Source organism: Lissotriton helveticus, chromosome 2_1 (assembly GCF_964261635.1).
Source record: "Lissotriton helveticus chromosome 2_1, aLisHel1.1, whole genome shotgun sequence".
In the NCBI taxonomy this organism is placed as follows: Eukaryota; Metazoa; Chordata; class Amphibia; order Caudata; family Salamandridae; genus Lissotriton; species Lissotriton helveticus.
The window spans coordinates 431,816,869-431,834,160 of NC_136059.1; positions in this window are offsets into that span (position 1 = coordinate 431,816,869).

Consider the following 17,292-nt stretch of genomic DNA (forward strand, 5'->3'; position numbering starts at 1 on the left):
CTGAGCCTTTTGGGTGGCCTGGGTGAAAGGGTTGACTCCTGAAAGTGTCCTGTGCAGGACCCCGGGTGTCATCTTGTGGACCCCCTCTGAAATGGGTCAGGTATATGTCAAGTCAAGTCAAGTCAAATAATTTATATAGCGCGCTACATACCCAGAGGGTCTCAAGGCGCTTGAATAAGGGTGGGGAATTACTTGTCGAATATCCAGGTTTTAAGTTGCTTTCTGAATGCTAGGTGGTTTTGAGTGAGGCGAAGGTGAATAGGGAGTGAGTTCCAGGTTTTAGCTGCCAGGTAGGAGAAGGATCTTCCTCCCATGGTGGTTTTGTTGATGCGAGGAACAGCAGCAAGGGCTTGGTTGGAAGAGCGTAGCTGGCGGGGGGGGGGTGTAGAAGGAGAGTCGCGCGTTGAGGCATTCGGGTCCAAGTTCGTAAAGTGCTTTGTGTGCGTGGGTGAGGAGGCGGAATGTTATCCTCTTATTGACAGGGAGCCAGTGGAGGTTTTTCAGGTGACCAGAAATGTGGACTTTACGCGGGATGTCTAGTATGAGTCTGGCAGATGCGTTCTGGATGCGTTGTAGTTTTTTCTGAAGTTTTGCGGTAGTACCGGCATATAGTGTGTTTCCGTAGTCCAGGCGGCTTGTAACCAGTGCGTGGGTGACCGTTTTTCTGGTTTCGGTGGGAATCCAGCGAAATGTTTTTTTGAGCATGCGAAGAATGTTGAAGCAAGATGATGAGACGGCGTTGACTTGTCTGGTCATCGAGAGTGAGGAGTCCAGGATGACGCCCAGGTTCCGTGCGTGGTCCGTTGGGATGGGTGCTTTTCCAAGGGCCGCTGGCCACCAAGAGTCGCCCCAGGTGGAGGGGGAGGTACCTAAGATAAGGACTTCTGTTTTGTCTGAATTCAGTTTTAGACGGCTGTGCTTCATCCACTCTGCTACTTCTTTCATTCCTTCATGTAGGTTGGTTTTGGCGGTGTTAGGGTCTTTGGTGAGTGAGAGGATCAGTTGAGTGTCATCAGCGTAGGAGATGATATTGAGGTTTTGTTGGCGTGCGATGGTCGCGAGGGGGCACATATATACGTTGAAGAGGGTGGGGCTGAGTGAAGATCCTTGTGGCACGCCGCAAATGACTTCAGTGGCCTCTGACTTGAACGGTGGGAGGCAGACTCTCTGAGTTCTTCCGGCCAGGAATGAGGTGATCCATTCAAGTGCTTTTCCTTGGATTCCGATGTTTCTGAGGCGTTGTTACAGGGTGCTATGACAGACTGTGTCGAAGGCTGCAGAGAGGTCGAGGAGGATGAGGGCGACTGTGTCTCCATTGTCCAGTAGAGTTCGAATATCGTCTGTTGCTACGATGAGTGCTGTCTCAGTGCTGTGTTTGGCTCGGAAGCCGGACTGTGAGGAGTCGAGGGATTTGTTGGTTTCGAGGAAGGCGGCGAGCTGGTTGTTGACTGCTTTCTCGATGACTTTGGCCGGGAATGGAAGGAGCGAGATGGGGTGGTAGTTTTTGAGTTCGGTGGGGTCAGCTGTGGGTTTTTTCAGAAGGGCGCTGAGTCCGGCGTATTTCCAGCTTTCCGGGAAGGTGGCGGTGTTTAGGGAGCAGTTGATGACGTCTCGGAGGTGTGGTGCTATGATGGAGTCTGCTTTGTTGAAGATGTGGTGAGGGCATGGGTGAGTGGGGGATCCTGAGTGGATGGAGTTCATCAGGCGGATGGTGTCCTCCGTGGAAATTGGGTTCCAGTCATTAAGGATGTTCAAGGGGGGTGAAGGTTCGGCATACGGTTGGGAGGGTTGGTCTCCGGTTTGGTTGTCGAAGCTGTTGTGGATGTCTGCGATTTTGTCGTGAAAGAACGAAGCTAAGGAGTCGCAAAGGGTTTGAGAGGGAGTGATGTCGTTGGAGTTGGCAGTGGGGTTGGTAAATTCTTTGACGATGTTGAATAATTCCTTGCTGTTGTGGGCGTTGTTGTCAAGTCTGTCTTTGAATGCGGCTTTCTTGGCTGTCCGGATCAGTTGGTGGTGTAAACGGGTGGCGTTTTTGAAGGCGTCCCTGGTGCTGTTGTTTGGGTCTTTTTTCCAAGCCTTCTCAAGGGAGCGACAGAGTTTCTTGGATTTCTTAAGATCATCGTTGAACCAGGGGGCGTTTTTGCTGCCTAGTTTGATTTGACGATTTTTCAAAGGTGCTAGGTTGTCGGCGCTGATGGTTAGCCATTGAGTGAGGATAATGGCTGCTTGGTTGGGGTTCGATGAGTGGGCAGGGGGGTTTTGAAGAAGTGATGAGGAGATCTGGTCGATGGTGATTTTGTTCCAGTTTCTTCGCAGAGTAGGTTGAGGATGTTTGTGGGTTGTGTTTTTTTTTTAGACAAAGTGAACGCAGCTGTGGTCCGTCCAGTGGAGAGTTGTGGTGTGACTGAAGGAGATATGTTTGCTGGAGGTGAAAATAGGGTTGAGTGTGTGTCCTGCATAGTGGGTGGGGGTGTTAACTAGTTGTTTGAGTCCGAGGTTGGCGAGATTGTCCAGAAGAGTGGTAGTGTAGTTGTCGTTGTTCTTTTCCAGATGATAGTTGAGGTCTCCTAGTAGAATGTAATCCTCGGAGGGGAGGGCGTGAGGGGTGATGAAGTCAGTGATGTCTTCACTGAATTGTGATCAGGGTCCTGGCGGCCTGTGGCCTGTAGAGGAGGGTGCCTCTGAGTGTGGTCTTGGGGTCGGTGTGGATCTGGAAGTGGAGGTGTTCGGCGCTAGCGAGGTTGACGTCTGAGCTGGTTGAAATGCGGATGGAATTCTTATGGACGATGGCGATGCCTCCTCCTGTTTGGTTGGTGCGGTCTTTTCGGATAATCTTGTAGCCTTCCGGGATGGCTGTGGTGATGTCTGGAGCTGATGAGGCGTTCATCCAGGTTTCTGTTAGAAAGGCGACGTCTGGAGAGATGGTGTCTAGTAGATTCCAAAGGTCGATGGCATGTCTATGGACCGAGCGGGTGTTAAGCAGGATGCATTTAAGGTAGTTGGTGTCGGATCTCTGTTTGGTGTTTGTGGATGTGGAGTTGGTCTTGGCGCCGTCAAACTTGCAAGAGTTGCATGTGAAGGGTCCATGGGTATGTCCAGGTGCAGCTTGGGCGCAATTGGGGAGACGGCCGGGGTTTAATGCTAAGAGGGTGGAGGCGTCGTATGTGATGCGAGTGGGCTGGGCATTGCGGGGACCAAGGGGTCTGGCGCTGGGCTCGGGCCAGGCGCGGACGGGCGTAGACGGGCTTACCTTTGGCGCACCTTCGGCGCAGCCGTAGCGCGTGGACGCTGCGCGTTGGGACATCAGTCATAAGTGGATGGAGGAGGGGGGCGGAGCGTGGGAGGGGCAGCTGGGAGGCGGTAGCGGGGAGGGTAGGCCGGCCAAGGGGATACACAAACAACCAAAATGGCGAATAGAAAGTGAAACAGTAACAGAGTCCGATCCTACAAAGCCCAAAACGATAAAGTGACCAAGTGATGCACACAGTTAAAGCTACACACAGACAAAGTTGCAATATTATGTCAAATGCACGGCGAGGTTCGGAGCTATAAACTAATCAAATCGCTATGTTAAAAATGCCTACGATACCACTGCGACAGTTCAAGGCGCTTCTGCACGAGGATCGCAGTCAGCTTTAATGGCCAGGGAGCGTGTGGGGAGCGACCGCTATGGATGGGATCCAGACGGTCACATTCCAGCCCAGAGCCGGGTCCGACGCCTTGGCTCTCCTAAAATCCTTGACATAATCTTTCAACCCACTGCCCCCATAGGTATCATGCGCACAAGCAATCCTATTTTGGTAACATGCCATCTCTGAAGCAAGGCCTGGGAAATGCTCGCCCATTATGGATGTGAATACTGTGAAACCTTTGATCCAATTAACCATTGTTTCCTCAACCCTAAGCTTCAACAACATGCTTGCCCACTCTTTTGGGTGTGTCCATTCTTTATTCTTTTTGGGCTCCTCCCTTTCTGACTCATCCAGCAACAGGGAAAACATATTCACATAAGAGCCCTTCCAAATCTTTTCTTTAGTCTCCTGAGTAACAGGTCGGCATAGTTGCTCCCTAATTGAGCGGACTTCGCCTAAACCCAAAGGTGGCAATGTTTGTGGTATACCTGTTGGTGCTGCTGCCGTTGGCTTTGCCGCTCATGCATCAGTTGGTGGGGTGACCATGACGAGGACTCCGCCTTTTGGCCCTGCATTCGCCCCCGTCGTGCCCACTGCTAGTACAGTTATTCCAGCTCTGGGCTGAACCCCATCTAATTGTGACATTATCTTTCTGGTCTTTTCCAAAGCATCCTCCCCACTACCTGACACCCCTGCTGCCGGGGCCAGATGCCCACCTTACCCAGCCAAGGAAGTACCACTGCTAGATAGCTACTAAATCAGTCTATACTGGCGTGTTCCCGGATGGGTCCCCTGTCATAGAGACCAGCAGGAATTGTGGACTGCCCTCCCTCCCCCCGGTGTGCTTGGCTGACCCCAGCTGGAGTTCCAGCTCTCTTGTTGCTAGGCAATTCACCCCCAACCCCAGCGTTTGATTGACCATTTGTATGTGGGACTGGTAGGGGCTCCACAGTCCTGGGCACCATCCTGTCAGGAATTGGTGCTGGGGCACTCTCCGTCCCCTCCCCCTCACTAGTTCACGTGCCCCACCTTTCCTAGCTCTACTCCTTTTAGGAAATGGGGGGCAAGTGTGCCTTAGGTGCTACCACCAACTGCCTGGGCCTGCCTTCAGGCCCCTCGTGACCCTCAAGCCTTTCTTTCAGAGTTGCTATCGCCTGACCCATATCATCCACTTTCATCACCATGGAGTCCACTGCCCCCATTTTTCTAATCATTGTATTCATGAAAATATCCATGTGAGAACGCTGCTCGTTCCGCTTTGCCTTGGGGGCCATTGTTGTATGCAACAAAATGCACTAAAACTACTTTGCAATATCTGGCAGCAAGACCCTTATAATATGCTGTGTACCAAATGAATAACTGTTTGACACAGGGCACAAAACAACCCTTTAGATGACAACCTCCCACAAATAGCACAGGCACAAAAACACCCCCATGCCCAGGTCTGAGCCAAGGCCCAAACCCTTACCTTGCGGTAGTAGCACCTACCAGCCGGCCACCGCACCCACGCTATCAGAGCCACGCCCACCAGCTAGTTTAGTGGGTCAGGTGAGTAAACTCAAACCCGCGTAGCTCCCAGAAGCGATGTAAATGCAGGCCTGCCGGTGCTGCCTTAGAAATGGAAGATCCTGAGTGACCTGCTAGGTGGGCTGCCTCAGAAATTCCTGTTGACCTTCTCTGCTGCACTGTTGTGTGCTTGGCTGCCCCTGGCTTCTTTGTAACTGTATGGGGAACAATGAAAAAACAAGAAGGTGGGGGGCGGCGAATCCTCCCGATGTATCGCCTGCTTTGAATGCCAGTAGTAATGCCTTCAAAATCTGTCTTTCAGTCACCTCACTCCCCCACACGCACTGCTCCTGTTGCTACCTCTGCAGTAAAAGCACCAAAACGTTAATGCCAGAAACATGCTCTCCACTCTGTCAAGACCTGCAAAGACAAAAGAAAAATTAAAAAGCTTTGTTGGGACCACAGTCTGAATCCCTGTCGCTGCGTGTCCTGTCGGTGGCTGGGGAGCGAGCCTTTTAACCTTGTAGGTGTCCGGTAAGCTGGTTCAGACCGACTTGCCCTACGTTGCTCCAATGCGTGAACTGGAATCACTTGAAAGTGCTTCCGGTTCACGCCTGTCTGAACTTGGGAGGTTGAGTGAGCTAAAGAATGGTGATGGATTAAACCCAGATCAGTTAACTGGGATTGAGTGTTTTTGATTTGCTCAAACGCTCAGACATGGCCATATGCAAATCAGTCTGCCCTGTGCATTATGGGAACAGTCCAGCCCTATCTGCAAAGCCATGTCCTCCCTGGACCGGAAACAAGCATGCTGGGACCGGTTTTGGGTTCATAACCCTCATCAGCCAGGCTATCTTGAATCCAGTGGCAAAGTGAGCAAGGGACCCACGTCTGGGCATACCCTGCCAACTTAGGGCGAACAAAGCGATACCACAGGGGATGATGGACAGAGCGTTTGAGCAAATCAAATACTCATCCACAGTCAACTGATCTGGGTTTAATTCATCATCATTTTTTAGCTCACTCCACCACCCCAGTTCAGACATGGGCGTATGCAAATCAGTCTGCCCTGTGCCTCATGGGAGCAGTCCAGCCTGAACTGCCAAGCCATGTCTTCCCTGGACAGGAAACAAGAATCCTGGGACCGATTTTGGGTTCATAACCCTCATCAGCCAGGCTACCTTGCAAACAAAGCGATACCAAAGGGGATGATGGACGGAGCGTTTGAGCAAATCAAACACTCACCCCCAGTCAAATGATCCCATGAGGCACAGGGTCAGACTGATTTGCATATGGCAATGTCTGAGCTTGGGTGGTGTAGTGAGCTAAAGAATGGTGATGGATTAAACCCAGATCAGTTGACTGGGGGTGAGTGTTTGATTTGCTCGACCGCTCCGTCCATCATCCCCTTTGGTATCGCTTTGTTCACCCTAAGTTGGCAGGGTATGCCCAGACGTGGGTCCCTTGCTCACTCTACCAATGGATTCAAAATAGCCTGGCTGATGAGTATTATGAATCCGAAACCGGTCCCAGGATGCTTGTTTCCAGTCCAGGGAAGACATGTCTTGGCAGTTCGGGCTGGACTGTTCCCATGAGGCACAGGGTCAGACTGATTTTCATATGGCCATGTCTGAACTGGGGTGGTGGAGTGAGCTAAAGAATGGTGATGGATTAAACCCAGATTAGTTGACTGGGGGTGAGTGTTTGATTTGCTCAAACGCTCCATCCATCATCCCCCTTTGGTATCGCTTTGTTCGCCCTAAGTTGGCAGGGTTTGCCCAGACGTGGGTCCCTTGCTCACTCTACCACTGGATTCGAGATAGCCTGGCTGATGAGGATTATGAATCCGAAACCGGTCCCAGGATGCTTGTTTTAGGTCCAGGGAAGACATGGCTTGGCAGTTCGGGCTGGACTGTTCCAATGAGGCACAGGCTCAGACTGATTTGCATATGGCCATGTCTGAAATTGGGTGGTGGAGTGAGCTAAAGAATGGTGATGGATTAAACCCAGATCAGTTGACTGGGTGTGAGTGTTTGATTTGCTGAAACGCTCCGTCCATCATCCCCTTTGGTATGGATACACAATCAGGCGTAATTTTCCAGTGGAGGCAGCACACCACGTCACTACTATGCGCGTCGCTCCCTGCCTTCCCCTGGGTGTGGGGGCCCATCGCAACCGCCGGCATGCCCGAGTTGGGCTCGCCTTCCAATTCTCTCTGCTCTGGGGGTACATTACGTGCAGGGGCTGCAGATGCCGATGCAGGTCTCAGGTGTGTCATGCCATGTTGGGAAGGTGTTCCTCTTCCCACCTCACTAGGGCAGACAGCAGCAAGCAGGGCAGAATGCGTACACTTCAGCAAGTTGAATCATGGACATGCACCGGCCCTTCATTACTTACGAGGGTCGTATGGTGCTTTCTCTTGTTGGCGCTGTCCCCTCGCCGTGCTGCCTGCTCACCTCCCAGGCACTGCCTCAGCCACTGTCACCTTTCACCACCGGTGCTTTCTTACTGGGAGGTCTGGCATGCTGGCAGGGGTGCTTGAGGCCCGGGCTCCACTTTCCCCTTTGCTCTGCTCACTCTGCTCCCGGGTCAGGTCGCCATGCTGGCTTGCTACAGGTAGAGGCTACAAGTGATTCATTGCCCCACGAATCATGACAATCTGCAACCGGTGCACACTCAGGGTCAGACCCGCTCATCTCCATGGTGGTGTGTTTGGCCCTAGACTCACATGTAGGTGGAATAATGACACAGACACAGGGTATCTGGAATTGAACTTGTGCACGTGAGCCCAGTCCCTTTTATTTGCAGGATCACCTGACCGGTGACACCTGTGATGGATGAGAATGGGGTGAGTATGGAGTCAGCCCTCAGGGCGTGGCTGGTGACATAAGGCATATTTCGGAACACTAGAATGTGTCCCGCCGGACACTACAGGGCTGAGATGTATGTGAGAGTTCATTATTCAACTGGTTTGGGGGAGGGGCAGCTAAAGGAGCATCTGCTGACAACGCCGCCGACCGAGAAGCATGGCTCAGAAAAAAGGCAGTAAATTGTGATCTTCCAGATGAGCAACCCCCTAACACAGACATAAAAGCAGAAATAACCTAATGGAAACACCGACGTGCATACCCTGAATCTTCACCATCTATTCCCATGTATTTAGCGACCAAGAAGGGTTTGCTCTTTTTCACAGACTGATATTACTAAACATTTGTACTTTGAGTTCTTCGTCTGTTCGCTGCAAACACCCCAAGACATTTACCAGATACCAAGTACAGCTCCTACATCCCTCATCCCCCTAAACAGCATGGTTAAACAAGCATTAGAAATGCAATCGGGCTCGGATTTATTTGAGTTTGAGCTAATGGCATTGTAAATGGTAATGTATTTTTGCTAAGTGTTATGGAGTATGTTAATGTGGTGGTGGTGGTAGTGGTAGTACTGGTGGTGGTGGTACTGGTAGTACTGGCGGTGGTGTTAGTACTGTTGGTGGTGGTAGTGGTAGTAGTGGTGGCTGTAGTAGTGGTAGTACTGGTGGCTGTAGTAGTGGTAGTACTGGTGGTGGTAGTACTGGTAGTACTGATGGTGGTAGTACTGGTGATGGTGGTGGTACTGGTAGTGGTAGTACTGGTGGTGGTGGTAGTGGTAGTACTGGTGGTGGTGGTACTGGTAGTACTGGTGGTGGTACTGGTAGTGGTAGTAGTGGTAGTACTGGAGGTGGTGGTACTGGTAATGGTAGTACTGTTGGTGGTAGTACTGGTGGTGGTAGTACTGGTAGTGGGGGTACTGGTGGTGGTGGTGGTACTGGTAGCTGGAGTACTGGTGGTGGTGGTACTGGTAGCAGTAGCATTGGTGGTGGTGGTACTGCTGCCCGTAATACTGGAGTGTGTTAATGTGGTGGTGGTGGTAGTGGTAGTACTGGTGGTGGTGGTACTGGTAGTACTGGCGGTGGTGTTAGTACTGTTGGTGCTGGTAGTGGTAGTACTGGTGGCTGTGGTAGTGGTAGTACTGGTGGCTGTAGTAGTGGTAGTACTGGTGGTGGTAGTACTGGTAGTACTGATGGTGGTAGTACTGGTGATGGTGGTGGTAGTGGTAGTACTAGTGGTGGTGGTACTGGTAGTACTGGTGGTGGTGGTACTGGTAGTACTGGTGGTGGTACTGGTAGTGGTAGTAGTGGTAGTACTGGAGGTGGTGGTACTGGTAATGGTAGTACTGTTGGTGGTAGTACTGGTGGTGGTAGTACTGGTAGTGGTGGTACTGGTGGTGGTGGTACTGGTAGCGGGAGTACTGGTGGTGGTGGTACTGGTAGCAGTAGCATTGGTGGTGGTGGTACTGCTGCCCGTAATACTGGTAGTGGTAGTACTGGTGGTGGTGGTACTGGTGGTGGTAGTACTGGTGGTGGTAGTGGTACTGGTTGTAGCAGTACTGGTACTGGTAGTACTGGTGGTGGTGGTAGTACTGTTGGTGGTGGCATAACTTAATACAGTTCCTTACTATTACTAATTCCGAACTCGAATGTCATAAGGAAGAACGGGGGGGGGTAATCCTCTACTGAAATGTATATTTTGTGTTTACAATATAGGACGTAATCGCGTTTCTGATATAAAACTAACAAATTAATCGGTCATGATTTACATACCCTAAGAACAGTCAGTTCCCTAACTCGCGTTTATTTATTAATTGTGTGTAAATCGGGGGCGTCGCGCAACGGCTGGTGCAGGGGTTTCTTGCCCAGGACTATAATATATTGGAACTGGTGTGAGGTGCAGTACCTGGGGTCCGCCATTGTGAATCTGACAGTGTGCAAACCACTGCCAACCAGAGACCTTTATTTCTTACAGATTGTTAGGTGGGTTCTCTCCTGAGGATGCCGGTGTGGATCTGTGCCACACTATGCAATGCTTGTGACCCTTTTGCATGGAACATTGTCTGATGAAGGCATCTCATCTGGGAGACCTTATACAGCTTGGACAGACCTTAAATTCTCGGTTAGTAATACGTGCTGACAAAGTTCACTGGAAGAGGTTTTGGGGCTGATAGAGGGACGGCGGGAACAATGCAAACCCTCTTTTGAGATGCGGCACCTTTGTGAAGATCGCTGTAGTCTTGCTCAAGGCCAGGGTTTTATGGTGGGTGTAAAATGACCAGTGTTGGAGGGCGGAAGCCTTACTAGAGGTTGAATTGGGAAGAATTTCTACCAACAGAGGGCAGCACTTGTGCAGGGCTCCTATCTGGCCACAGCCTGTCCCGAGCCCTAAAGGTGCAATGAGTGGGTTAAGTACCATTAAGGAAGCTTCATATAGGGTTCCATTGACCCGACCACCTATCTGAACTGGCAAACCCCTGCTCAAGCGGGACCTAGTTAAGACTAATATCCCTCAGGTGCAGGTACAACTTTAGATAATACAGGTCACTCGGGGTCCTTCTACGTAGCCTTAACTCAGCCACACACGATGCTTAACCTCACAGACGTGTACAATGCTCTGGTACCTACGCCTTTATGATTCCGTCAATAAGTGCATGTAGCCTCCAGGGACCCACCTGGGAAAGGAAGCCACATTGCAGGTGTATTCGTACAGAACCTGTTCGCCCTCAATTGGCCTCTTGGCGCTAAGCACTGAAAACAGCCGTTTTGGTACTCCTCAATCTGACGGAGACGGGAATGCAGCTGAGTGGACACACTGGGGTTCACGCTTTTGACCACGAGATCAGAAATCTGACGCCTGCAGCGGGTACATTAGCCCACTCAGCCACCCGAGCCAGCTTTGCTTTCCGAGCGCCGGCCTCGCACATTCTTGCAGGGAGGCCAAGTTGTGCGTCTTCCTGAAGTTTCCTCCGCCGTTCCGTCCCAGAGGTGAGATCTCCGTGTCCTTGGCATGGTGTCCTCTCTCCTCTGCTTGTGAGGAGCTGCAGGGCCCTCCCTCTCTTTAGAGAAATCCTGTTTAGCATGCAGCCCTCGCCCTGCATAAATTATGTTCATGACGCAGTTGCTAAAAAAAAAAATGTGCAACTAAAAAAAACTGCATTCAAGTTTATAAGCGAGGGGACCGCGGATATCTATATATGATTTTTAGAAAACGTACCGCTTACGCGTCTGCCACAATTCCAATTTGGGGAAAAGTACCATCGCACAGTTTTGGAATAATATATATACAATATTTATATATTAATGAGACGAATACTGCTCCTCTTCGTACCTCTTTGTGCGGAAAGCGGAGACATCCAAATTAAATGCCGGACGTGTTTACACACCATTTCTCTTTCTATTTCATCTTTCCGAGATATATTTTAAAAAAATACAGTGGCGCTGAAAAAACGGAACCCTTCGCCTCACGGATCATCTAAAACGAGTTACAGACGCACGTGTGTGCAAAACCCAAACTAAACACAGATAGGTGAAGTAACTAATAAATGTGGAAGGAGCCGCACACGGCGTCTATGCCTGTGTGCACGTGAGGAGGACGCGCGCCCGACAAACACACTGCTAGATGATGAACGCGCGCACACCATCTGGAATGCATTACACGGCCACCCTGACAGCTCCTAATTATAATTTATGTACTTCTTTGCGCGAGCACGAACGAAATATGCCCAAAATGGCGGAACAAAACTACATTTACCCTATCACTTCAAGCCTATTAAAACGACAACACAAGGAAGACGAATCACTGGCCAGATGACAGAACACTCTAAGGAATGTCTGGAATTTGTCTCGGCCAAAGCCCTAGGAGATACTTCTTTTTTTTTCTTCTTTAACATTAGTTCTCTAACTCCTCCCACTTTCAGTGGGGAGGAGTCCGAGCCCTAAAAAGGACTGAAGCATTGGCTATGCAGCAACGTTCCCCCTAAAAGTGCAAAACCCTGCCATACCACTGAAATACTGCGTTCAATGTGTGCTAACTGCATTTTTATGTGGCTTTAACGAAACAAATATGTCTATTAAAAAGAGTCTGGAATGTTTGTGCACACAGCCCCAGGGAAGTAGGCTCTGCCACAGGTAGCTTGCTTCACTCAAAACAATAAATATATAACGAAACTCGGACCCTCCCAGACAAACACTCTGATGCCTATGTCCAGCAATATTTGGAGACAGGATGTGGTGTAACATCCAGAACTGCCGATTTTGAAACTGGGGAATAGGGTTTGTGTCTCAGTGTTGGTGCCTCATGTGCCTACAAAACAAAAAATCTTAAATACATGATGATTGTTCAACAAAACAATGGCGAAAGAGAAACAAAATGACAAATGCATACAACCAAAATTGAGCACCTTTGCAAAGGGCATGCAAAGCAAAAAATTGAAAGCGAGAGGGTTGCTGCAAGCCCACATGTTAGAAACAACATATCCCGAAGAGATAGCACATGTGGAGGAGAGTCAAAACCTTAAAACCAATCAGGGAAAAAAAAAATGTAATTGAATGCTTGAACTTTAGGCTTGATTTAAAGTTTGGTGGGTGGCCCGCTGTTTGCCAGGGTTGTGAAGGACATTGCCTCTATATTTTTTTTTGAAAAACAAAACACTAATGACCCCCACATCCTGGACGTTTTTCTTTTGTGTCTGTTACTGCCAGGTTTTCCCTTGCGGTGATGGAAAGAAAAATAAGATATTCAGAACGTCCCACTACACAGGGTGTGCGGACTGATGTCTTTAATTCAATGGACCCGAACCTGTCGGCCCATCCGAGTAAGCTTTCGGATAGTGGAACCCATGGGGCACTGCTATTGGAAAGATGATGGTCTGCTCAACTCTAAATAGAGCAGACAAGCAAGTAAACAAGCCTTAGATAAGACACAATGAGTAAAGGTGTGTCACTGAGAAAAGTTCTGAAATTAATCAGGGATGTGATTTGACTCTAGAGAACATGAGTCCAGAGTAGCAACAAACAGGAGGGGCTAAATGTTTGAAAGATTCATTTAGCAGATGTGGAGTCAGCCAAATTTTGTAATTTGTGCACTTTATTAAGAGTCAAAAGGAGAAATAGGTTTCAGAGAGTGAAGACTTTACTGGCTCTGTCAGAGGATGCCTTTGATTTGATCGCCAGCCTAGCCACCAGGTACTAATGTTTTGGGGGTGTTAATTACACAGGAAAATTGGCGCCTGCCAATTTTGCGTAGTACAGACTCATTTAGGATTCATTCTGTGCAAAAAATGAGGGAAAAACCTCTAAAACTCCCAAAATTGTAGGACCAAAAGGCCCGTCAAGTGAATAATGTCCTGTCCTAAGCACACGCTTTATTGTTCAATGAAAGTTCATTAAAGAGTTGGAGTACAAAACAGAGAAGAGTAATGTCTCTTATATTCCTTTCTTTGTTTTTTATTCAAAACTAGCTTACCCGTCGCACGTTGCTGCGATCTCCGAGCAACGGAAATTCAAGGAAACTCGTTATGATAACATTCAATTTACATTGTGTAATTTTTATTGAAACATATTCATTTTAATATGGAAAACATTTCAAAGTGTAATTTTAATTCTATTTATTTATTGAGTGCTTGTGGATACACGATTTTTTGTTTTTCCGTTTGGTGCGTACATCAGTATTCAAAAGATTATGAGGGCCCTAGGGGGCCAATATTAAAAAAAAAATGATGCCAGAAACCTTTGCGGGAGTGTACTCAACAACTTCCCAAAGTTTCCTGGCGATCGGATGAATGGTGTTTTAATTCTATTTATTTATTCGAGTGCTTGTGGATACTAGGGGGCATATTTACAAGTTCTGGCGCATCTCTGCAAATCAGCAGGGATGCGCCAGAACTGAGGCGTCACGCAATTCCCTCCTTGCGCCACAACAGATGCGCCGCATTTACAATGCGGCGCACCATGGTGCAAGGAAGGGCAGATGCGTGACGCATCTTGTGGGGTACGGGCGGCGCATTGCTGGAGTTGCGTCGCAAGTGCGACGCAACTCCTGCAATGCACAGGGGCCTCCCATACATAACACGGTGCATCACTCCTTACGCCTGCTTCAAGCAGGCGTAAGGATTTCACGCAGCAGCATCGTAAAACTGACTCAGTGAAATCTTGTAGATTTCACTGCGTCAGTTTTACGGGGCTTTCCTACGAGGGAACGCCCACCCTGCGACAGAACGCCCACATGAAACCTGACGCAGGTTTCATGTGGCGCAGGGCTTTACAACGTGACGCATCTGCCTAGATGCGTCACGTTGTAAATAAGTTGCAACATGGCGCATTGTTTACGCCGCCGCTGCGTCACAAAAGTGACGCGACAGCGGCGTAAAAGTGACGCAAGAGGCTCGTAAATCTGCCCCATGATTTTTTGGTTTTCCGTCTTGTGCTTACATCAGTATTCGAACGATTATGAGGGCCATGGAGGGCCGATATTTAAAACATTTGAATGCCAGAAACATTCGCAAGAGTGTACGCAACAACTTCCCAAAGTTTCATGAAGATCGGATGAATGGTGTTTTAATTCTATTTATTTAATCGAGTGCTTGTGGATACACGATTTTTTGTTTTTCCGCCTTGTGCGTACATCAGTATTCAAAAGATTATGAGGGCCCTGGGGGGCCGATATTTAAAAAAAAATGATTCCAAAAACCTTCACGGGAGTGTACTCAACAACTTCCCAAAGTTTCATGGCGATCGGGTGAATGGTGTTTTAATTCTATTTATTTATTCGAGTGCTTGTGGATACACGATTTATTGTTTTTTGTCTGGTGCGTACATCAGTATTCGAGAGATTATGAGGGCCCTGGGGGGGCGATATTTAAAATAAATTTAAGCAAGAAACCTTCGCGGGAGTGTACTCAACAACTTCCCAAAGTTTCATGGCGATCAGATGAATGGTGTAGTAATGCATAAAGGACAAACAGACAGACAGACAGACATACATTCATTTTTATATTTACAGACAAGCGTCCAGCCAACACGTGTTTCGTAATGTGGGTATTACCCCTCGACTTCTTCAGGGCTGTTCGGATTTGTATATAAAGTGTTCAATCGCCTCTCTGCCGGTGATAATTCCGACCTTGCTGGTCAATTATTCATCTATTCACATAAAATTCAAATATAATCTCCAAAGGTAAATCTGATACCTTTATATCTAATATCAGTTGTATGTTACTTTATTTTTTAGGTAGAGACGATTAAGGAGGCCAACAGTATATGGTAGGCCGTGGTAGACCAAAAGATTTGGAGAGAGTACACTATCGATCCGATCTGGCGCCAGGTACACGTTCTGTACCGAAAACCATTCAGCAATCAGTCAATGTACATTAAACAATTTGCCCTACTTAAGCCAGACTTTCTGACATACATTTTTTCTTTTCAGGACAGCCAAAGAAAGTCTCATGAACCTGACCAGAATTTACCCCAATGTGCTTTGAAAAAAATCCCAGCACACCAGGCACATTTACTTTTAGTTGTTAGGTCGAGCATGTTGTGGCAGTGTGCATGCGCTGCTCGCCTTGGGAAGCATTCAGTATGAAGTGGAAGCTCCGTTAAAGCTCCACCCACGCTCCGCCCATCTTATTTTTTGGCGTGCATCTTTGTCGTTCCTAAAGGCTGCCTTCCGATTTGTTTTAGGCTTTTTAGTCCCTCGTTATGACGGCCATCTCGTCATTTGTATGCTTCCATGGCTACTGGCCCCTTTTCTTCGAGAGTCCGTGCCTTCTCGCTCCACCACCCCCTCCCTCCCTCCCCACGCACTCCGTTGTTGGTGCCTTCTCGCCCGCCCGCTGTCCCATTTGCAATGCAGTCTGTCTCGCGTAAATGCAAGTCCTATTGCATTGCAAATGCTTGTTGAAGTTTTATCCCAGTGCACTGAGCATCAGAGGGGCTGGGGCGAAAAGCAATGGGAAGGACCCTTGTATCACAGTGCCTGGTGTCGGGGCAGAACTCAACTCAAGTGCGGGTCCTGGTAGTTATCGGGGTTACTGGGGCCAGTGTGGGGGAAGCTCCTCCTGCACCCACCCAGGCCGGCCACGAGTGCAGATATATGTTGGTTTTGATAAATGACCGTAGGGGCACCCTTTTCACTAGGACATTCGGAGTTCACTGTGTACGTACATAACATACGCACGCAAGAGAGATCTCTGTACTAAAACACACCAGAACACATAATACAAACTGCTCACTTGTGGGTGAAAACTTTGCCTATTGCAATTTACCCATAGTTTTCAAACTCCGCACAATAAGCACTACAGCTGCCGGCTATCGCCCTTTGAAATGCATTTGCACTTGAAGCGCTACAGCCACCAGCTAACGCCCTTTGAAGCACATTTACACTTGTCAAAATGGTCTATGGTTGCTCGCCTGATGAGTAGCCCCGAGCAGCTGGGCACTTCTGAAACATTAAACAGATGTGCGTGTGACTCAGGAGCGCGTGAGCACGACTCTGGGCCTGGGCCTTGTGCTCTGAACACCGCGGACGGGCCACGGCCATGTGAATGAGGGCTGCTGCCCACTCTGTTGATGTGACCTGGCCAGAGCTGCCAACTTTGGGGCTGGGGAACCATGGGCGTGGGCTCAACATCCGGTGGTTCTGAGGAAATCAATTAATATCCCTGTTCGCATCCCCCACCCCACACCCCAAAAAAACAGCCTTGTGTAATGTAACCCAGTGCTCATGTAAAGCGCTCTGATGCCTTTGGGCTAAGTTTGAGCTATATAAAACTGCAAAATGAGAAAAATATATGCTTTCTTGGAGGTTTGACAAACCGTTGAAGCTCTCACTTGTGGTCAAAAAGCGGGACAGATAAAATAACTATTGTAGTCCACAACCAAAGCTGGTTAGATTTATTTCCAGGCGCTCTCGCAGTTCATACGGGAGAAATAGCTGTGGCCCAAAGTGGCCTGGGATGCGTTTTGCCAGCACGCTTGAGGAGGAAGTAAGTGTCTGGGGATTGATTCAGTGTCCAGACAGACATGACCCCAGTCTGCCACACTGACACCATTCTAGTCCTTAATGCCAAATCCTGTCTAGATGTGAGGTGGAATGTTTTCAAACGGATACCCTCAGCGCATACATGCCAACATTTTAGAAGAGGAAAGTGAGAGATTAAAAAAATATATATAATGGGGAGAATGTATTTTTCCTATTGTCTTCTTTTGAAGCAGAGGTAGTTTCTCGTGGTAGACAGCCAAAATAAGGCCATTTTTGGTTTAAAAGATTGGTAGTCTCCTGCCTGAATCGGG